We start from the raw sequence: 22989 nt of genomic DNA, 5'->3' as shown, positions 1-22989 counted from the left end.
GGTATTGGCATAGAAACAGAAAGGAGGATCAATGGAACCGCATAGAAGACCCAGAAATAAACCCACACACCTATGAATACTCAATATTTGACAAAGAAGCCAAATCCATTCAATGGAAAAGAGACAGCATCTTCAACAAATGGTGCTGGACCAACTGGATGTCTACATGCAGAAAAATGAAAATAGATCCATATTTATCACCCTGCACAAAACTAAAGTCCAAGTGGATCAAGGACCTCAACATAAAACCAGATACTCTAAATCATTTGGAAAAAAAATTGGGGAACAGCCTAGAACTCATTGGCACAGGAGACAACTTCCTGAACAGAACACCAACAGCACAGGCTCTAAGAGCAACAATCAATAAATGGGACCTCATGAAACTGAAAAGCTTCTGTAAAGCAAAAGACACTGTCATCAAATCAAATAGACAGCCTAGAGATTGGGAAAGAATCTTCACCAACCCTTTATCTGACAGAGGGCTAATATCCAGTATATATAAAGAACTAAAGAAGCAGAAAAGCAACAAACCAAGTAATCCAATTAAAAAATGGGGAACAGAGCTAAACAGAGAATTCTCGAAAGAGGAACATCGAATGGCAGAGAAACACTTAAAGAAATGCTCAACCTCATTAGCCATTAGGGAAATGCAAATCAAAACGACCCTGAGATTTCACCTTATACCCATCAGAATGGCCAAGATGAAAAACTCAAGTGATAGCACATGCTGGAGAGGTTGTGGAGAAAAGGGAACCCTCCTCCATTGCTGGTGGGAATGTAAACTGGTTCAACCACTTTGGAAGTCAATCTGGCACTTTCTCAGACAAGTAGGAGTAGTGCTACCTCAAGACCCAGCTATACCACTCCTAGGTATATACCCAAAATTTGCTCAAGTACACAACAAGGACATTTGTTCAACCATGTTCTTAGCAGCTTTATTTGTAATAGCCAGAACTTGGAAACAACCCAGAAGTCCATTAACGGAGGAATGGATACAGAAATTGTGGTATTTTTACACAATGGAATACTACTCAGCAATCAAAAAGGAGGAAATCATGAAATTTGCAGGCAAGTGGTGGGATCTGGAAAAGATCATTCTGAGTGAAGTATCCCAGAAGGAGAAAGACAAACTTGGTATATACTCGCTTATATAGACCTACAAGATATGATAAACATAATGAAATCTACACACCTAAAGAAGATAATCAAGAAAGTGGACACAGGCGAAGGTGATTAATCCTCATTTAGAAAGAGAAATGGGATGGGCATTGAACGTATGACAGGAGTCTATCACAAAAGGCATCTGAAAGACTCTACCTAGCAGTGTTTCAAAGCAGACACTAAGACTCATAACCAAAACCTTGGCAGAGTGCAGGGAATCAATCATATGAAAGAAGGGAAGTTAGTATGATATGGAAAGGATAGGAGCTCTACAAGGACCAAATATATCCGGGCACAGGGTCTTTTCTGAGACTGACACTCAACCAAGGACCATCTATGGATATAACCTAGAACTTCTGCTCGGATGTGGTCCGTGGTAGCTCAGTAACCAAGTAGTTTTCCAAAGTAAGGGGAACACGGACTATTTCTAACAGGATCTCAAGGGCAGGCTCTTTGATCCCCCCTCAGGGGAGGAGCAGTCTGTTAGGCCACAGAGGAGGACTTTGCAGCCAGCCCTGAAGATACCTGATAAAACAGGGTCAAATGAAAGGGGAGGAGGTCCTCCCCTATCAGTGGACTTGGAAAGGGGCAGGGAGGAGACTAGGGAGGGAGTGTGGGGTTGGGGAGGGAATGAGGGAGTGGGATACAGCTGGGACACAGAGTTAACAAAATGTAACTAAAAAGAAAAATAAAATTAAAAAAAAAACGTAAAAAAAGAACAAAAAAAAAAAAGAAAATATAAATTTGTGTGAACAGAGAGAGCCTGAATGGAACTTCTCCTCTAGGGGTCAGTCTCCTAGTGCTCTAGTCCTAAAGGAACTGCTTGTAGAAGTGTTTTCTCTGGTTTAGTTGCCAAGGTAAAAAAAAAAAAAGCCACTTATTGTTGCATTAGAAAGGACCAGGAATACACATAAATCTGTCAATGCAACTCGCAAGCATCACCCCCATGTTGCTAGCTTTGCAGGCATGCCAACTGCAAGAATGAGGGTGTACTAAGGACTTGTATTTAAGTTCCAGAGATCCTCTCATGCAAATATATGACAAGGTCACTATTTCTGAAAGAATTTTCAAGAGCTGTGAATGTGAAGCCTAGTTGCAGTAAGGATGCCAGAATATTTCAGATACCACAATCATGGAATAAGTATCAAGGAAAGCTAGAAGCACAGTGTGTATCTGGACAAGAGGGAGGTCCTATGTGCTCTAAACTACAAAGCTAAAGGGGAGTGTATATCTCAGGCTACTTAATGTCATTAAAGATCCAGGTAATGTACACAGATCTCTAGGACTGAGTTTCTGTCCTGCTGCTTTTCAGTCTTCCTTTGGCCCAGCCTTTCCTTATTATTCCTCATTGTATGGTTTGCATAAAATGCCTGATGTCTATGGGCTTCATTTTAACCAACTGAAAAGAACAGTAATAATTCTTGTTACCAGTGGTAATTGCCTCATAAGAATGCTTTATGCATTTGTGTAATTACTAGCATATTCTTGGCATGAGATGATCATTAATAACATTCCTAATATTTGTCTTAATGAGCTTTAAGATCTTCTAGAATGTCAACCTGTTGAATTGCTAAATATTTTAAATACAAATAGAATTTTAAATACAAATAGTACCTTCATTTTGTAAGGAATCTTCTCTGATCCATTTTCAGTTTAATTCATAAAACTTCATTTTATAGAACAACTACAATCTCCAAAGTAGTTTTAACAAACTTGATAGAAGTTTGCAATGAATTAGGAGATGTCTCCATCAACTCGTCGCTTGTCCTTATAAGTAAGGGCTTTCTATCTATCTTTACCTGCTAGTTGAAGGTAAGAAACAGGTGAATTTAGAATTATCCTTTATCCATGGCTCATGGGCTTAATGAAAAAAGCCTGCTTAGTATTTTCAGAGTGATGATAAAAGCATAAAAGAATAAATGTCCTTGGCAAGTGAACTCATGCTTTTGTAAAAGACAAAATAGAATAGTTGAATTCACAAGAAGTTTAGATGGCATTTTTTTTTAAGGAAAGCATTCTGCACTTTCCTTTATCTTATACCAAACAAGGCAAATGTGTACTTTCATGACTTTCACATGTATTGTTATGTGTTATTATGGCAGGAAATAAGGCATAACAAACATTTGGTACTACTTGGCAACTATTAGTATCGCTTAAAACAACAAAAATGCCCAAAGCCAGAAGTCATGCATGTTATGCAATAAGCAAGTGAATAATTGAAACTATTTCTAGGATATGAAACCACTACTTCACTTAATTCCTTATAGACAAAATGACTTTGTGATGGTTGTGTAGCCTCAGGAAGCCAAGTGACAACAGAGAGAAGTTTCATTTAGGCTACTAACACCATTATCAGTATTGAAATACTATAGGAAAAGTATTCCAGTACAGGAATCATCTCAGCATACAGACAGGTTCCAGAGTTCTTTATCTGAGGTCCGCGTTTCTAACTGATTATTTCAATAACACCACTGGGAGATTCAGCAATTCCTCAAGTACCCTATTTTTTTTTTCTGATGCTGGTCCAATTCACAAGTGCACTCACAAAGTAGTTTGTCAGATGCCTTATACAGCATCAGCAGAGTAGAGCTTTGCTATCAGGTAAAGCACTGTGCCAAGGTTTAGACTTCTCAGCTGACTCATCATAAACACCTGAACCAATATAGTGGTACTTGACTTCCCATAAATGGATAGTTTTTAAAGGAATGTATTCTTTGTTTGAAATATATAAAGTGCTGATTATTTGAAATTATATCTTTGGGAAGAAGACTGTAGTGTGGTCAGAGAATACACTGTTATTTAGGTTAATTACCTGTCCGTAGAGGCAGGAAAAATTCTATAACCCTGCAGCCCACTATTCTATTTAAGTAACACTCAGTGACATATTTCTTGCTTCCTTTTCCTCCTCATATATATATAGTACTAAGTCAAAACTATTTGATATTTGGTCAACAAGTTAACACTGACTCTGATTTTGAGATGTAATTAGTCTCCCATCACTGACTGTGGTCATCCTAAATAATTATGATAATTAGTAAGTATTAGACCTGTGAGGTTTTGTCTGAAAGTAAGATTCATTGTTTCGTCCAATTAATGAACTGCACAGAATTAATAAAAGTACCTAATTTTTACTACTCATGCAGCATATTGCTTGCCTGCTTCATATTATCTCTCAAAAGCATTTGGTTGTGGATGAGTGAATTTGTCATTTATTTTTCATTAAAATATTTGTGAAATCAGTAGCACTCCTGTATACAAAACACAAAAGGGCTGAGAAAGAAATTAGGGAAACAACACCATTCACAATAGTTACGAATGACATAAAGTGCCTTGGTGTAACCCTAACCAAGCAAGTCAAAGACTTGTATGAAAAAAATTTCAAGTCTCTGAAGAAAGAATTAGAGGAAGATATGAGAAGATGGAAAGATCTCCCATGCTCATGGCTTGGCAGGATTAACATAGTAAAAATGGCCATCTTACCAAAAGCAATCTACAGATTCAATGCAATTCCCATCAAATTACCAACACAATTTTTACAGACCTGGAAAGAAAAATTCTCAACTTCGTATGGAATAACAAGAAACCAAGAATTGCTAAAAGAATCCTCTACAATAAAAGATCTTCTGGAGGTATCTCCATCCCTGATCTCAAGCTATACTATAGAGCAACAGTTATAAAAACTGCATGGTACTGGCATAGAAACAGAATGTTGGATCAATGGAACCGAAGAGAAAACCAAGAAATAAACCCACACACTTACGGACACCTGTTTCTTGACAAAGATGCCAAAACCATACAATGGAAAAAAGATAGCATCTTCAACAAATGGTACTGGTCCAACTGGATGTCTACATGTAGAAAAATGAAAATAGATCCATACTTATCACCCTGCACAAAACTGAAGTCCAAGTAGATCAAAGACCTCAACATAAGACCAGACATATTAAATCGGCTAGAAAAAAAAGTGGGGAATACCCTAGAACTCATTGGTACAGGAGAAAACTTCCTGAACAGAACACCAACAGCACAGGCTCTAAGAGCAACAATCAATAAATAGGACCTCATGAAATTGAAAAGCTTCTGTAAAGCAAAGGACACCATCATCAAAACAAAGCGACTGCCTGCAGATTGGGAAAGAATCATCACCAACCCTTTATCTGACAGAGGACTAATATCCAATATATATAAAGAACTAATAAGCTGAAAAGCAACAAACCAAGTAATCTACTTAAAAAATGGGGAACAGAGCTAAAGAGAGAATTCTCTGTAGAGGAATATCGAATGGCAGAGAAGCTACTAAAGAAATGCTCAACCTCATTAGCCATTAGGGAAATGCAAATCAAAACAACCCTGAGATTTCACCTTACACCCATCAGAACGGCCAAGATGAAAAACTCAAGGGACAACACATGCTGGAGAGGTTGTGGAGAAAGGGGAACCCTTCTCCACTGCTGGTGGGAATGTAAACTTGTACAACCACTCTGGAAATCAATCTGGCACTTTCTCAGACAACTAGGAATAGCGCTTCTTCAAGATCCAGCCATACCACTCCTAGGCATATACCCAAAAGAGGCGCAAGTACACAATAAGGACATTTGCTCAACCATGTTTGTAGCAGCTTTATTTGTAATAGCCAGAAGCTGGAAACAACCCAGATGCCCCTCAACTGAAGAATGGATGCAGAAACTGTGGTACATCTATACAATGGAGTATTACTCAGCAATGAAAAATAAGGAAATCATGAAATTTGCAGGTAAATGGTGGGACCTGGAAAGGATCATCCTGAGTGAGTTGTTCCAGAAGCAAAAAGACACGCATGGTATGTACTCACTCATATAAACATACAACATAGAATAAACCCACTAAAATCTGTACATGTAAACAATCCCCATCCTGAAAAGCAAAGAGGATGGACATCAGAAGAAAAAGAAAATAGGAAACAACCTCAGAACCTGCTACAGAGGGCCTCTGAAAGCCAGAAGAAAACAGGAAACAACCTTGAAACCTGCCACAGAGAGCCTCTGAAAGCCTCTGCAGTATAGACTGTCAAAGCAGATGCTGAGCCTGATGGCCAACTGATGGGCAGCGTGAATGGAATTTTATGTAAGAGGTGGGAAATAGTAAGAGCTGGAGGGGATGGGAACTCCACAAGTAGAGCAACAGAATAAGATAATTTGAACACAGGGAACTTCCCAGAGACTCATACTCCAACCAAGGACTATTCGTGGAGATAACCTAGAACTCCTGCACAGATGTAGCCCATGGCAGTTCAGTGTCCAAGTGGGTTACATAGTAATGGGAAGAGGGACTGCCTCTGACATAATCTGATTGGCCTGCTCTTTGATCACCTCCCCCTGAGGGGAGAGCAGCCTTACCAGGCCACAGTAGAGGACAATGCAGCCACTTTTGATGAGAACTGATAGACTAAGATCAGAAAGGAGATGAGAACCTCCCCTATCAGTGGACTTGGGAAGTGGCATGCATGCAGAAAGGAGAGGGAGGGTGGGATTGGGAGGGGCGGAGGGAGGAGCTTATGGGGCGATACAAAATGAATAAAGTGTAATTAATAAAAAATTAAAAAAAATATTTGTGATACAATATTCATGTCCTCAACACTGTCATCTTAGGAACTAAATGTTTTAGGATTTTCTAACCTAAAACAATATGTCTATTTATCCCTCTATACTTGTTTTGTTTTGTGCAATCACCCATCTCTTTGATAAATACTAGAATTGATCCCTTACACATCATAAATACTGCAAGTACTCTGCATTTCTACTATCCTTGACATGGATTTTATAACTGTAATGAAAAAGAAGGGGTAAAAAATACTGTTAACTAATAACATTTTACCATATGTAAGCAAAGCTGATGCTATGCTTCCTGTACCTTCATGATTTGTGTCTGTCTGTAGGACTTATTTGATTCCTTTAAAGTGTTGCCAGTTACTTACCATCTCATTGATGTACACTTTATCAAAATATATAATTAATACGTGGAAATTGTAGTATTCAGAAAGTTTCAATAAGCATAGTTAAATACCTAATCTGACAGTTGGCTTGACCAAATATTAGTTTGCTTGAGGGAGATACAACTAGGCCATTTTATGTAGTACATGGCCTATATATGACTAACATCTACCCAAGATATTTTCATGTCATGGTCTGTGTTCCAACAAAAGATCTCTTCTCAGATAGACTTTTGAATTACTTTTCAGAGCATGTTGTGGGACCAAAATATAAGGGTAGAACATGTACTGTGGCCTCTGCTCAAACAGTGAGGACATCCTAGGACAGTTTTGATATAGAGAAGATGGTATGTGGTTTTCTCCATGCTTGTTTTGCTTTTAGTGCTGTCTACCATTTTCATTCTTTCAGCAGACACTGATATAGCTCTTGCCCTTGAGCTGTTATATGATTGCAGCCATAAAAATCAGGCAATAATTTGGGGACTAGAACCAAAGGACAGTAGTAGGAGACTAGTCATTGGACACACACATGTGCACGCGCACACGCACACACACACACACACACACACACTTTTCAAATTTATTTTTCTTTTTAATTTTATTTTTTCTTATCAGTTACATTTTATTAACTCTGTATCCCAGCTGTGTCCTGCTTCCTCATTCCCTCCCAAACCCACCCTCCCTCCCTCATCTCCACCTTGCCCCTTTCCAAGTCCACTGATGGGGGGGACCTCCTTCCCATTCATCTGATCCTGTTTTATCAGGTATCTTCAGGACTGGCTGCGAAGGCCTCCTCTGTGGCCTAACAGGACTGCTCCTCCCTTGGGGCGTGGGGAGGTCAAAGAGCCAGTCACCTCAATGTTGGCAAATGATAGGATCTAATTCCCCACCATATCCATTAAACAAAAGGGAAGCAAGAAAAGAAATCTTCCATAGGCCTTCTGAATTTCTATAGTTGTATGCTTTTAGTGAGTTTGAATATTTTCAGACAAATAGATGGAGAACTGGAAAACTCTGGAATATCATCTAGTATATTTGAAAAGGAATAAATTTAGGTCTGTGAAGGAGACTGTTACTGTTTACAAAGTCATATAACAAGCAAGTGTAAAAAAACCTGACCATAAAGAAAATAGGGTCTTCCTGCAATTGAAATAACTTTCCCACAGCTACTTAGACCACAGGTTAGGTAAGAATGAGCATTTGAGTTTTACAGAGCCTAACCAATTATGTTAACATGTGTTGCATGGGATTAAATACATCTTAGATATTAAAGCAAGCCATAACATGCTATCTTTGAGGTCAGGAAAACTGAAGACATAGAAAAGTTTTTCCCCCCCAAGAACTACTACAGAAATTTTATCTCAGAGCTTTCTCTGCACAATTCTGTCTAAAGGTGTATATGTTTATACACATATTGCTTTTCTTTACTCATATAATCCATCGAACATCAGCTTTTCAGAATTTAGACATCATGAGAATAATTACTTCTTTTTGATTAATTTTTATTAGGGCACATTGAGAATATGTTGATGATAAAGAACTTGGGCCAAACAGTTACTAAACTGTATAGTCTCTAATTCTTGGACAGGTCAAAGAATTAGAATATCTGAAAGTAATAGATTTTTCCAGTGACTCCATATTTTTACACTTACATAACAAATTCAGTGTATATTTTATTGTACAAATAAGTGAGAAATGCAAGTAAATGTTATCTATTAATATATATGATATGAATTCAATAAGCTAACCACATATATTTTAAGCTATTAAATCACGTGTTCTATTATCAACCTTTTATGGATTACAATACAAACTACCACTCAACAATGTTTACACAAAAACTTTTTGGTAAGAAACCAGTTCATCCCCCTGGCAATGGGCAAGGAAATACCTTAATGGTGATGTTTTTCTTATATCAGCCAGGGCAGAGCAGATGGCAATCTTTTGTTCATCCTAGCTTTATACTTAGTTTGGTGGCCAAAGCTGTCTTACATCTAGGACTCATAAAAATTCAATTCAATCAAATCCAAGCAGAACAGCACCAAAGGAGAAAGACAGACCTACATACTACCAAGCCACCCACGAACCTGCCTTCTAGTAAATGGCACAGGTGGGCCATAAACACTGCTTGCTGTCATGCCATTTAGCACAGAAGGAGGTGGTGTAGGGGCCACCAGCTGCATAGGCAGCCTGCAGACCAAGCCACCAGAAATCTATATCATCTGTGAACAGTTGTGATATGCGAAAGGGCCAGTCCTACTGTCCCAAAGCTAGAGGATCCCCATGACACAGGGAAACGACAGGATAACCAGGAGAAGTCCCTGTGAGGATCCAGTATTGATGGCATTACAAAAGTCAGAGATCTCAAAACAGATGAATGATGAATTGCAATGAACATTTGCAAGTCAAGATGTGTGGACAGAGGGAAATAACATCGGACACACTGTGACATAATATTGCTTCCATGATGAGATCTTTTCTATGTTTGTTGTTGTTTATTTGTGTGTTTGTTTTATTTGGGAGGGGTTGCAAGGGTATGATTGGATATAACAGGACAGGGGGACTGGGAAATGATGGAAACGTACAAAGAGTCAATACAAATTCAGGGAAAACTAGAAGAGAACAGAAATTGGTGGGGAGCCATCTCTGAGACAGGGGAGGCTCCTAGGAGTCTAAAGTGGTGACACTAGCTGAAACCTCTAGAAGTGGATAATATGGAGAATGAAGTCACCTCTTCACCATTGCATGTAGCCAGGGACAACATCTAATGGAGGGGGCAAGACATCAACCTACCCATAAAACCTTTGACCCAACATTTGCCTTACCTTCATGAAGTATGGGGATAAATGTAGAGTAGACATTAAAGGAATGGCAAATCAATTACTACTGGTCCAACCTGAAATCCACCCTATGGGAGAGAGCCAACCTTTAACATTATTAATGATACTCTGACATATTTGCGGAGAGGAGCCTAGAATAACTGTCTTCTAAAAGGCTTCTTCCAGCAGCTGATGGAAATAAAGGCAGAGATCCACAGCCAAAGAATAGGCTGAGCTTGGAGAGTTCTGTGGAAGAGTTGGAGGAAGTATAATGGGAACCAGAGGGTTCAAGGAGACCACAAGAAGACCTACAGAGTAAACTAACCTGGATCTATTAGGACTCATAGATATTGAACCACCAACCAAAGAGCATGCATGAACTAGATACAAATCACCTGCATATGTAGCAAATGTTCAGCATGGTTAACATGTGGGTCCCTGTACAAGGGGAGTAGGGGCTGTCTCAGACTCTGTTGCTGGCGACTATATCCTTTTCCCCTAGCTGGGCTACCTTGTCTGGCCTCAGTGAGAGAGGATGCACTTAATCTTGTTGTGACTTGAGGTGCCAGGGTGGGCTGGTATCCTTGGAAGAACCCATTTCTTTGGGAAGAAGGAGAAGTGGGGAGGGGTCTAAAATAATTCTTTAAAAGTAAAAGAAACCAGTTTCTTGTTTCTGGCTGAAAAGCAAACTTGTCAATGTTTTACCATATTCTTGCGCTTAATTTGTTGAATGGGAAAGGACAAAGATAAAGCTTTTATATTTCATTTATTCCATTTTGTATCCATTTGTAGGAATTATTAGACTTTATGCAATATCCAGGTTTGGAATGCTTCCTGGCAAAATATATGTGATACCAGCATATTCCATTTCTTTTCATAATGTTTCTTAACTTTCAACCTTGCAATATCTAATTTCTATTGTTATCTGTAATATGTTGTACATATAAAAAGTTCTTTCAAAAAAAGAAATTATGAATGTAAACTTGTACAACCACTTTAAAAATCAATCTGGCGCTTTCTCAGAACATTAGAAATATCCAACTATACCACTCCTAGGCATATATACAAAATATGCAGAAGTATCAAACAAGGATATTTGTTCAACCACGTTCATAGCAGCTTTATTTGCAAAACCCAGAATCTGGAAACAACCCAGATGTCCCTCAATGGAGGAATGGATACAGAAAGTGTGGTACATTTAAAAAATGGAACACTACTCAGCAATTAAAAACAAGGAAATCATAAAGTTTGCAGGCAAATGGTGGGAACTAGAAAAAAAATCATCCTGGGTGAGGTAACCCAGAAGCAGAAAGCATGGTATATACTCACAAATGGTATTAGCCATATATCATGGGATAAACATACAAAAAAAATGTATTCCTAAAGAAGGTAAACAAGAAGGAGGACCTAGGGAAGTCGATCAATCCCGACACAGAAAGCAAATGGGATAGACACTGGAAGAGGAATTAAACAGGGAACAAGATAGAAGCCTGCCACAGAGGGCCTCTGAAAGGCTCTAGTCAGCAGGGTATCAAAGCAGATGCTGAGATTCATCGCCAATTTTAGGCAGAGTGCATGTTAGTTTATGAAAGAAGGGGGAGATAGAAAGACCTGGAAGAGACAGGAACTCCACTAGGAGACAAAAAGAACCAAATATCAGGGTTCAGGATTCTTTTCTGAGACTGATACTTCAACCAAAGACTATGTAGCTCGGCCTCCAAGTGTGTAACGGGAGCAGGGGCTTTCTCTGATATGAATTCAGTGGCCTGCTCTCTGTTCACCTCTCCTTGGGGGAAGTGCAGCTGTACCAGGCCACAGAGGAAGACAGTACAGCCAGCCATGATAAGACCTGAAAAGCTAGGGTTCAGATGGAAGGGGAGGAGGACCTCCCCTATGAGTGGGCTGGGGGAGGGGCATGAAAGAGAAAAGGGAGGAAGGGTGGGATTGGGGGGGCACTAGAGAGGGGCTACAGCTGGGATACAAAGTGAATAAATTGTAAAAATCAAAAAGTAAATAAAAAATATAAAAAAGAAATTATGTTTGGAGAGTAACAGAAAGTTCTAAAATTAAAGAAAGTATTCCCTTTTTAGTTTGCTGGAGGCCACTGCATGTGACAGTGGAGTAGTCACTACATTGCTGTCAGAGTTCACTGGGCATTTGGGGGGCATAGAAAATAAAAATGGGGCCTAATCGTCTTTACACACTATGCTTTTAGTTTTAACATCACACCATTAGGTAACTTGCATATGACTTCTAGGTAGGGAGATCAATAACCATATTTATGGTAGAAAATAATAAAATTGAGGGTTATTTTTCCAAATGAATGGAATGACTGGTTATTAAAATCCCTGTAGATCATTTTCTTTGCTTAGAGAATCCCCATTTCCTGTATCTTTCCATTTTTCTTCACTCCCTCAAAAGATATTCTTGACTGTTATTCAAACTGTTACTCTTACCTTTGGAAATTTATTTAAACTCTGTTCTAGGTTGTACTTTATTCACTTATGCCAAACTTAGTTGTCCTTCTAATCTTGATTTCAGTTCTTTTTTTGATTTCCTCCAATTATTGTTTCTTGGCAGATATTACTCATGTCCATCTGTTTACATCTCTCTTTTTAGTCAGGTATTCTTGTCCTCCCCCAATTTAAATTCACATGCCCTCTCTAGATCTCATGTTACAACTAATGATTAATATTTGCTCTTCAGCTTATACTTATTTTCCCCTATAAACATTTCTTATTCCTATGGACCTGAGATAAACTAAAGGAATTACATTATAATGTCCCAGTTCAATCAATTACTTTGTGAATGAGATTTATATTTTAAATAGAAATGGTGTTTATTATGTAAGAGCCATTCATTTTTTAAATAGCAGACAGCAATTGATGCCCATCAACTGTGACAATCAATAAAAGTGAAAACTTTATATCTGAAAGTCTCAATGTATTGCTACTTAAATACATAGAATAACAGTGATTATAAGTTTTAAATACAGTAAATGAATTCATGTAGAAAATGCCACCTTACATACAACTGCACACCCACCACTTTTTCTTAATGTGCACCATAGTTTTGTTTCCCATGTCTCATTAAACAATGAAATAAAACTTACAGTGAATCTTTGAAAGTTACTGGGTAAACATACTAAAATCTGTACACCTACAGAAGTTTAGCAAGAAGGAGGAGCCTTGGTAAGATGATCAATCCTCATTCAGAAAAACAAACTGGATGGACATCGGAAGAGGGAGAAAACAGGGAACAGGACAGGAGCCTACCATAGAGGGCCTTTGAAACACTCTGCCTAGCAGAGTATCAAAGCAGATGTTGAGACTCATAGCCAAATTTTGGGCAGAGTGATGGAAGTTTATGAAGGAAGGGGGAGATAGAACAACCTGGCAGGGATAGGAGCTCTACAAGGAGAGCAACAGAAACAAACAAACAAGCAAACTGGGCAAAGTGGTCTTTTCTGAGACTGATACTCAGATCATGCATGGAGATAACCTAGAACCCCAGCAAATTTTTAGCCCATGGCAGCCTAGTATCCAAGTTCGTGCCCTAGTAATGGGAACAGGGGCTATATCAGACATGAACTCAGTGGCTGTCTCTTTGTTCACCTCCTCCTGAGTGGGGAGCAGCCTTACCAGGCCACAGAGGAAGACAATGCAGCCAGTCCTGATGAGACCTGATATGCTAGGGTCAGATGGAAGGGGAGAAGGACCTCCCCTACCAGTAGACTTAGAGAGGGCCACGGGAGGAGATGAGGAAGAGAGGGTGGGATGGGGAGGGGATGAGGGAAGGGGCTATAGCTGGGACACTAAATGAATAAACTGTAATCAATAAAAATAAATTAATTAAAAAAAGTTACTGGGTAATGGGAGGGTGTATTTGTGAGTATATATATTTTTTTCTTTTTCCTATTTATTTATTTTTATTTTTTAATATTAGTTACAGTTTATTAACTTTGTATCTCAGCTCTATCCCCCTCCCTCATTCCCTCCCAACACCTCACTCACTTACTCATCTCTTTCTTGCCACTTTCCAAGTCCCCTGATAGGGGAGGACCTCCTCCCAGACGGCCTCTGAAAGATTCTACCTAGTAGTGTACCAAAGCAGATGCTGAGACTCATAACCAAACCTTCGGCAGGGTACAGGGAATCATATGAAAGAAGGGGGAGTTTGTATGACCTGGAGAGGATAGGAGCTCCACAAGGACAAAATATATCTGGGCACAGGGGCCTTTTATGAAACTGTTTCTCTAACCAAGAACCATGTATGGATGTAACCTAAAACCCCTGCTCAGATGTAGCCCATGGTAGCTCAGTATCCAAGTGGGTACCCTAGTAAGGGGAACAGGGACTATTTCTGACATGAACTCAATGGCTGGCTCTTTGACTCTCCCCCCACCCCCCGAGTGAGGAGCAGCCCTGCTAGGCCACAGAGGAGGACTTTGCAGCCAGTCCTGAAGATACTTGTGAATATATCTTAATGGACTTGAATGAACATGAATTTCTTCCTTTTTTCTTCTTAAATTTTATGAGAAAAGTCTGAATTTTCTCCCAACTCAACAAGTGCAAAAGAGAAAGCACATGAATGGAAAAAAGTGAGATCTTGAATAAAATCTATAAAAAAGATTCTTTGACGATCAGAATAAGATATGCTATATATTTTGTTTAAAATCAAATCATAAATTGTGTCCATCTCAAACAGATTTGCAACTCTAAGAGGTCAAAGTCGCCCATTCATGAAATACAACTGCCAATTTTAGACTTAAATTATTTGAAAGATTTTTTTAATGGAGTAGAAGAAAATAAACCACAAATATGCAAAATATATAGGGCACACACTTTCATATGTTCCTAATGCCAGGTTTCTGTATAGAAACAAATTATGAAATCATGTCTCCAAAGTTTTACATGTCAATAATAGTGTTAAGAACCCAAGAAGGTTGTCTTCGTCTGTCTTCCAACATAAGCTCAATCATTTTATGCAATAGCCTAGTAAGATACAGACCGTAGTTCTCAGCAAATTTAAATAGTAATATGTCTGCTTTTGTCATACAACCAGTGGTTGGTGGACCAAAGGATCAAACAGTATCTCACAGTTAAGTGCATGTTTAATTTGTAATGCAATATCATTTTTATATGACTGTTTACTTAAATACATGTAAGTAAAGAAGAAAGTAAAGGGAATATGTGATAATTGATGTATAGCTACTTCTTTTTTTTTTGCTTTTCTTTCTTTTTTTTATTAATTACACTATATTCATTTTGTATCCCACCCATAAGCCCCTCCCTCCTCCCCTCCCGATCCCACCCTCCCTCCCCTTTCTGCATGCATGTCACTCCCCAAGTCCACTGATAGGGGAAGTTCTCCTCTTCTTTCTGATCTTAGTCTATCAGTTCTCATCAAAAGTGGCTGTATTGTCCTCTACTGTGGCCTGGTAAGGCTGCTCCCCCCTCAGGGGGAAGTGATCAACGAGCAGGCCAATCAGATTATGTCAGAGGCAGTCCCTCTTCCCATTACTATGTAAACCACTTGGACACTGAACTGCCATGGGCTATACCTGTGCAGGGGTTCCAGGTCATCTCCATGAATAGTCCTTGGTTGGAGTATGATTTTCTGGGAAGTTCCCTGTGTTCAAATTATCATGTTCTGCTGCTCTCCTTGTGGAGTTCCTGTCCCCTCCAGCTCTTACTATTTCCCACTTCTTACATAAAATTCCATTCACTCTGCCCATCAGTTGACCATCAGGCTCAGCATCTGCTTTGACAGTCTATACTGCAGAAGCTTTCAGAGGCTCTCTGTGGCAGGTTTCAAGGTTGTTTCCTGTTTTCTTCTGGCTTTCAGAGGCCCTCTGTAGCAGGTTCCGAGGTTGTTTCCTATTTTCTTTTTCTTCTGATGTCCATCCTCTTTGCCTTTCAGGATGGGGATTGAACATTTTAGTTAGGGTCCTCTCTTTTGCTTAGTTTGTTTAGATGTACAGATTTTAGTGGGTTAATTTATATTGTATGTTTATATGAGTGAGTATATACCATGCATGTCTTTTTGCTTCTGGGACAACTCACTCAGGATGATCCTTTCCAGGTCCCACCATTTACCTGCAAATTTCATGATTTCCTTATTTTTCATTGCTGAGTAATACTCCATTGTATAGACGTACCACAGTTTCTGCATCCATTCTTCAGTTGAGGGGCATCTGGGTTGTTTCCAGCTTCTGGCTATTACAAATAAAGCTGCTACAAACATGGTTGAGCAAATGTCCTTTTTGTGTACTTGCGCCTCTTTTGGGTATATCCCTAGGAGTGGTATGGCTGGATCTTGAGGAAGCACTATTCCTAGTTGTCTGAGAAAGAGCCAGATTGATTTCCAGAGTGGCTGTACCAGTTTACATTCCCACCAACAGTGGAAAAGGGTTCCCCTTTCTCCACAACCTCTCCAGCATGTGTTGTCCCTTGAGTTTTTCATCTTGGCCATTCTGATGGGTGTAAGGTGAAATCTCAGGGTTGTTTTGATTTGCATTTCCCTAATGGCTAATGAGGTTGAGCATTTCTTTAAGTGCTTCTCTGCCATTCGATATTCCTCTGCAGAGAATTCTCTCTTTAGCTCTCTTCCCCATTTTTTAAGTGGATTACTTGGTTTGTTGCTTTTCAGCTTGTTTACTTCTTTATATATATTGGATATGAGTCCTCTGTCAGATAAAGGGTTGGTGATGATTCTTTCCCAATCTGTAGGCAGTCGCTTTGTTTTGATGATGGTGTCCTTTGCTTTACAGAAGCTTTTCAATTTCATGAGGTCCCATTTATTGATTGTTGCTCTTAGAGCCTGTGCTGTTGGTGTTCTGTTCAGGAAGTTTTCTCCTGTACCAATGAGTTCGAGGGTATTCCCCACTTTTTATTCTAGCCGATTTAATGTGTCTGGTTTTATGTTGAGGTCTTTGATCCACTTGGACTTCAGTATTGTGCAGGGTGATAAGTATGAATCTATTTTCATTTTTCTACATGTAGACATCCAGTTGGACGAGTACCATTTGTTGAAGATGCTATCTTTTATCCATTGTATGGTTTTGGCATCTTTGTCAAAAATCAGGGGTCCGTAAGTGTGTGGGTTTATTTCTGGGTCTTCTGTTCGATTCCATTGATCCACCATTCTGTTTCTATGCCAGTACCATGCAGTTTTTATAACTGTTGCTCTATAGTGCAGCTTGAGATCAGGGATGGAGATACCTCCAGAAGATCTTTTATTGTAGAGGATGGTTTTGGCAATTCTCGGTTTCTTGTTATTCCATACAAAGTTGAGAATTTTTCTTTCCAGGTCTGTAAAGAATTGTGTTGGCAATTTGATGGGAATTGCATTAAATCTGTAGATTGCTTTTGGTAAGATGGCCATTTTTACTATGTTAATCCTGCCAAGCCATGAGCACGGGAGATCTTTCCATCTTCTCATATCTTCCTCTAATTCTTTCTTCAGAGACTTGAATTTTTTTTCATACAAGTCTTTGACTTCCTTGGTTAGGGTTAGACCAAGGTACTTTATGTCATTTGTGGCTATTGTGAAGGGTATTGTTTCTCTAATTTCTTTCTCAGCCCTTTTGTCTTTTGAATACAGGTGTGCTACTGATTTTTTTGAGTTAATTTTGTATCCGGCCACTTTGCTGAAGGTGTTTATCAGCTGTAGGAGTTCCCTGGTAGAGTTTTTGGGGTCACTCATATATACTATCATATCATCTGCAAATAGTGATAGTTTGACTTCTTCCTTTCCCATCTGTATACCCTTGATCTCCTTCGATTTTCTTATTGCTCTAGCAAGGACTTCCAGCACTATGTTGAAGAGATATGGAGACAGTGGGCAGCCTTGTCTTGTCCCTGATTTCAGTGGGATTGCTTTAAGTTTCTCTCCGTTCAGTTTGATGTTGGCTATAGGCTTGCTGTATATCGCCTTTACTATGTTTAGATATGTGCCTTTTATCCCTGATCTCTCCAGTACTTTAAACATGAATGGATGTTGGATTTTGTCAAATGCTTTTTCAGCATCTAGGGAGATTATCATGTGGTTTTTTTCTTTCAGTTTGTTAATGTGGTGGATCACATTGATGGATTTCCGTATATTAAACCACCAATGCATACCTGGGATGAAGCCTACTTGGTCATAGTGGATAATATCTTTGATGTGTTCTTGGATCCGGTTTGCAAGTATTTTGTTAAGTATTTTTGCATCAATGTTCATAAGGGAGATTGGCCTGAAATTCTCTTTCTTTGTTGAGTCTTTGTGAGGTTTAGGTACCAAGGTGATTGTGGCTTCATAGAATGAGTTTGGTAATGTTCCTTCTGTTTCTATTTTGTGGAAGAGTTTGAACAGAATTGGAGTTAGCTCTTCTTTGAAGGTCTGGTAGAATTCTGCACTGAAGCCATCTGGTCCTGGGCTTTTTTTGGATGGGACACTTTTGATGACTGCTTCTACTTCTTTGGGGGATATAGGACTATTTAATTGATTTACCTGGTCCTGATTCAGCTTTGGTGAGTCAAATCGATCAAGAAAATTGTCCATTTCATTTAGATTTTCAAATTTTGTGGCATATAGACTTTTGAAGTAAGTCCTAATGATTGTTTGGATTTCCTCAGTGTCTGTAGTTATGTCCCCCTTTTCATTTCTGATTTTGTTGATTTGGGTGGTGTCTCTCTGCCTTTTAGTTAGCTTGGCTAAGGGTTTATCGATCTTGTTGATTTTCTCAAAGAACCAGCTTTTGGTTTCATTGATTCTTTGAATTGTTTCATTTGTTTCTAATTGATTGATTTCAGCCCTGAGTTTGATTATTTCCAGCCGTCTACTCCTTTTTGGTGTGTCTGCTTCTTCTTTTTCTAGGGTTTTTAAGTGGGCCATTAAGATGCTTGAATGATCTGTCTCGAATTTCTTCTTGAAGGCACTTAGTGCTATGAACTTTCCTCTTAGCACTGCTTTCATTGTGTCCCACAAGTTAGGGTATGTTGTGTCTTCAGTTTCATTGAGTTCTAGAAAGGCTTTAATTTCTTTCTTTATTTCTTCCCTGACCCAGCTGTCATTTAGTAACAAGTTGTTCAGTTTCCATGTGTGTGTAGGCTTTTTGCTATTTCTGTTGTTGTTGAAGTCCAGCTTTATTCCATGGTGATCAGACAGGATACAAGGGATTATTTCAGTCTTCTTGTATCTGTTGAGGCTTGCTTTGTGACCAACTATATGGTCTATTTTGGAGAAGGTTCCATGAGATGCTGAGAAGAAGGTAAATTCTTTTGTGTTTGGGTGTAAAGTTCTGTAGATGTCTGTGAGGACCATTTGATTCATGACCTCTGTCAGAGATATTGTTTCTTTGTTTAATTTCTGTTTTGTGGACCTGTCCTTTGTTGTGAGTGGGGTGCTGAATTCCCCCACTATTAATGTGTGGGGATCTATATGTGGTTTAAATTTTACCAATGTTTCTTTTACAAATGTGGGTGCTCTTGTATTTGGGGCATAGATGTTCAGGATTGTGATGCCTTCCTGATGGAATTTTCCCTTGATGAGTATGAAATGTCCTTCCTCATCTCTTTTTATTAATTTTGGTTGAAAGTCTATTTTATCAGATATTAGAATGGCTACTCCTGCTTGTTTCTTGGGTCCATTTGCTTGGAAAGTCGTCTTCCAACCTTTTACCCTCAGGTAATGTCTATCTTTGTGTCTTAGGTGTGTTTCTTGTATGCAACAGATTGCTGGGTTTTGTTTATGTATCCATTCTGTTAATCTGTGTCTTTTTACTGGAGAGTTGAGTCCATTGATGTTGAGAGAGATTAATGACCAGTGGCTGTTAGATCCTTTGATTTTGATGTTGGCTGTGTTCATAAGGTTGTGTGCTTGGTTGCTTTTTGTTTTGCTGTAGTAAGGTTAATTATTTCCTGTGTTTTCTTGACAGAAGCTAATTTTCTTGGGTTGTATTTTCCCTTCCAGTATCTTCTGTAATGCTGGATTTGTGTGTAGGTATTGTTGAAATTTGTTTTTGTCATTGAATATCTTGTTTTCTCCGTCTATGAGGACTGAGAGTTTTGCAGGGTATAGTAGCCTGGGTTGACATCTGTGTTCTCTTAGGGTCTGCATGATATCTCTCCAGGCCCTTCTGGCTTTCATAGTTTCTGTTGAAAAGTCAGGTGTGATTCTAATGGGTTTGCCATTATATATTACTTGGCCTTTTTTCCTTGCAGCTTTTAGTATTTTTTCTTTGTTCTGTATACTTACTGTTTTGATTATTATGTGGCGGGAGGATTTTCTTTTCTGGTCAAATTTGTTGGGTGTTCTGTAGGCCTCATGTATCCTTATTGGCTTCTCCTTTAACTTGGGGAAATTTTCTTCAATGATTTTGTTGAAAATATTTTCTGGGCCTTGGAGAAGGGAGTCTTCTTTTTCCTCTATTCCGATTATTCTTAGGTTTTGTCTTTTCATATTGTCTTGGATTTCTTGGACGGTCTGTGTCAGGAATTTTTTGGATTTAACATTTTCTTTGACAGATACATCGATTTCTTCCATTGTATCTTCTACACCTGAGATTCTTTCTTCCATTTCTTGTATTCTGTTGGTTATGCTTACCTCTGTAGTTCCTGTTTTCTCCCTAAATTCTTCCTCTCCATTATTTCCTCCATTTGTGTTTTCTCTAATTTTTCTAGTTCTATCTTCAGGTCTTGAGTTGTTTTGTTTACTTCCTTCACCTGTCTGCTTGTATTTTCCTCTTTTTCTTTTAGTTCCTTCAACCCTGTCTCTGTTATTTCTTTCAGTGATTTAATTATTTCTTCTCTGAAGGCCACAAGCTGTTTGGCTGCATCTTCCCGTATTTCTTCACGGATGGCCTTAATCTGCTTGTCTTTATCTTCCTCCATTTCTTTACAGATAGCCATGATCTGTTTGGTTTTATCTTCCTCTAATTCTTTACGTATTTTATCTGTTTCCTCTATTATTCTCTTCATCAACATAGTTGTAAGGTCATCTTCTTGATTTTCTATTATGCTGCATTGTTCAGGGCTGTTCGCTCCTGGATGGCTGGGTTCTGGAGATGCCATATTGCTCTGTCTTTTGTTGGTTGAGCCTTTACGCTGACCTCTACCCATTGGGCTGATTTAGGTGTTGGCTGTTAGTTTCTGTGCTTCCTGGAGTCCTGAGGTAGGGGGTATCCCCTTGGCCGGAAGATGGTTTTTCCTGAAGGAGTCCTTCTCTGCTTTTTGGTTATGGTCACTGTATGGCCAGTGTTTCTCCGGAGTTGCCACTGCTCACCTCAGGTTTATAGCCCTGAGTAGTAGCTGTGGTCTATGTTAGGCAGGGGGGGATCTCCTCTTACCCACAGAATTTCTCAAGACAGCTGCCCCACTGCTGGGTTTCCTGTTATAAATTTAGTGTGCTGCTGCTCACTAAATTTCCATGTACAGTCCTCTTGAAGAAACTGCTGATTCCCTAGCTGTGGGGTTTTCTCCCAACAGTGAAACTCAGTCTCTTATTCTGGGGCGCACAGTTCTGTCCGGGAAAGGGGGAGGTGCACTCAGCAAGTCTCTGGGCCAAAGGCTGATTGCTCCGCTCTGGACCTGGAGTATGTGCACCTAGGTTGAGTTGGCGCCTGGGGGCGCTGCTCTGGTCTGGAGGCTGGGTGCCTCACTCTGGACCAGAAGCTGTGTGTCTCTGTCTGGGATGGCAGCTGTAGGCACCGATCTGGTCCAGACGCTGTGGGTGCTGCCCCCCTGAAGGATCAGGGATTCCCACAGTTTTGGCAGTCTAGCCAGGGACAACTGGCCAATCCCTGGCACAGTATCTGAGGGCTGCTGTAATGGCTCTTCGGCTCCTGCAGGTCCGAGGATGCAGCTGTGTGTCCCAGTGCCCCAGGGGAACTCAACAATGGAGGTAGAGCACAGTGCTCCTGCCTGCACTAGAGTCTGCGTGAGTCCAGGAAGTGTTTTGGTGCTGGGTGTCCTAAGCGTTAGAGCTGCTGACCCCTTCCGCTGGCAGTTTCCTCCTGCCAGAGACACGCAGTCTGGTGCCCTGGTGTCCTGGTGCCCACAGTTCTATCTGAGGCGGCGAATCACGCGTGCAGACTGGGCTCCGTGCAGGAGCCTGGGTTCCCGGCTCTGGGTCTGCGCTAGCTCTTGGGGTACCCGCGGAACCCGAGTCTTTTCCAGGGGATGTCTGGGTAACCTGGGGTCAGTCCCAATTGTTTCCTGCTCCGTGGGGTTATCTCTCGACTGGGAAATCCAGTCTATGGTGTTGTGGGCCCACAGTTCAGTCTGGGACTGTGACCAGATCGCGCTGGCGGGTAGCTCTGGGCTGGCGACCAAGCGCCTGGCGGAACCGGGATCTCTTCCTCGGTTTAGCCGGGTGAGTTAAAGCTGATTGAATCCCCCACTGTGGGGTATCCTCTCACCTGAGAAACACAACCACTTGTGTTTTATGGCCGCGAGTTCTGATTGCTGGTCACTGTGCCAATCCTGCTGTGCTGCTCCTCAGAATGAGAGTCCTCCTGGTGCCGCCATCTTGCCCCGCCCCCTTCTATAGCCACTTCTAACCTTTCAGTTTACTTCTAGATGCATGTATGTGTAGGTAGAAAATAAAAATTGAGATCAATCTTGAAATGTTTTCTTGCCTTTGGTTTCCCTCCTAAAACAAGCATTTCCCCATATTTTAGGTACCCTTCAGAATGAAAAAATTAAAATCCCTGTACCTTCCTCCAGATCATGTCATCCTTTTTTATAGAGTTCATTTATCACAGGTGACTCTCCAAAGTGAAAAAAAATATATATACATGCACACCCTCTAAGAACCATCTATAATGCAATTATACTGCCTTGTTGGGGTTCCAAAGTATAGCTTTATTTTAATTTTTGTTTCTCTGTATTGTTTTGTTCCAGATCCAAAGAAGGAAACTATTTAAAACCAAGTTTCTTTATGCATAGGGATTTTAGTTGCCCCTGCTTCTGTTTCTAATTGTAGGCTTGTCCTGATCTTGTCTCATATGATTTTCATAAAAATATATATATATATATATATATATATATATATATATAT

General features: G+C 39.8%; 1 protein-coding gene and 1 non-coding gene across 2 annotated transcripts in view; both read left to right on the top strand.

Annotated features, from left to right (window-relative positions):
• LOC129670914 (AF4/FMR2 family member 2-like) overlaps positions 1 to 22989 on the top strand; it is a 208999-nt gene that overhangs the window by 86370 nt on the left and 99640 nt on the right. The window lies entirely within an intron of this gene.
• On the top strand, positions 8994 to 9136 carry LOC129671049 (small nucleolar RNA SNORA48). Its single transcript, XR_008719300.1, has one exon. It is a non-coding gene; the product is annotated as a small nucleolar RNA SNORA48 (small nucleolar RNA).

Source organism: Psammomys obesus, unplaced genomic scaffold (genome assembly GCF_907164565.1).
Source record: "Psammomys obesus unplaced genomic scaffold, mPsaObe1.curated_primary_1811, whole genome shotgun sequence".
Classification (NCBI taxonomy): Eukaryota; Metazoa; Chordata; class Mammalia; order Rodentia; family Muridae; genus Psammomys; species Psammomys obesus.
This window is presented reverse-complemented; position numbering and strand designations above follow the sequence as displayed.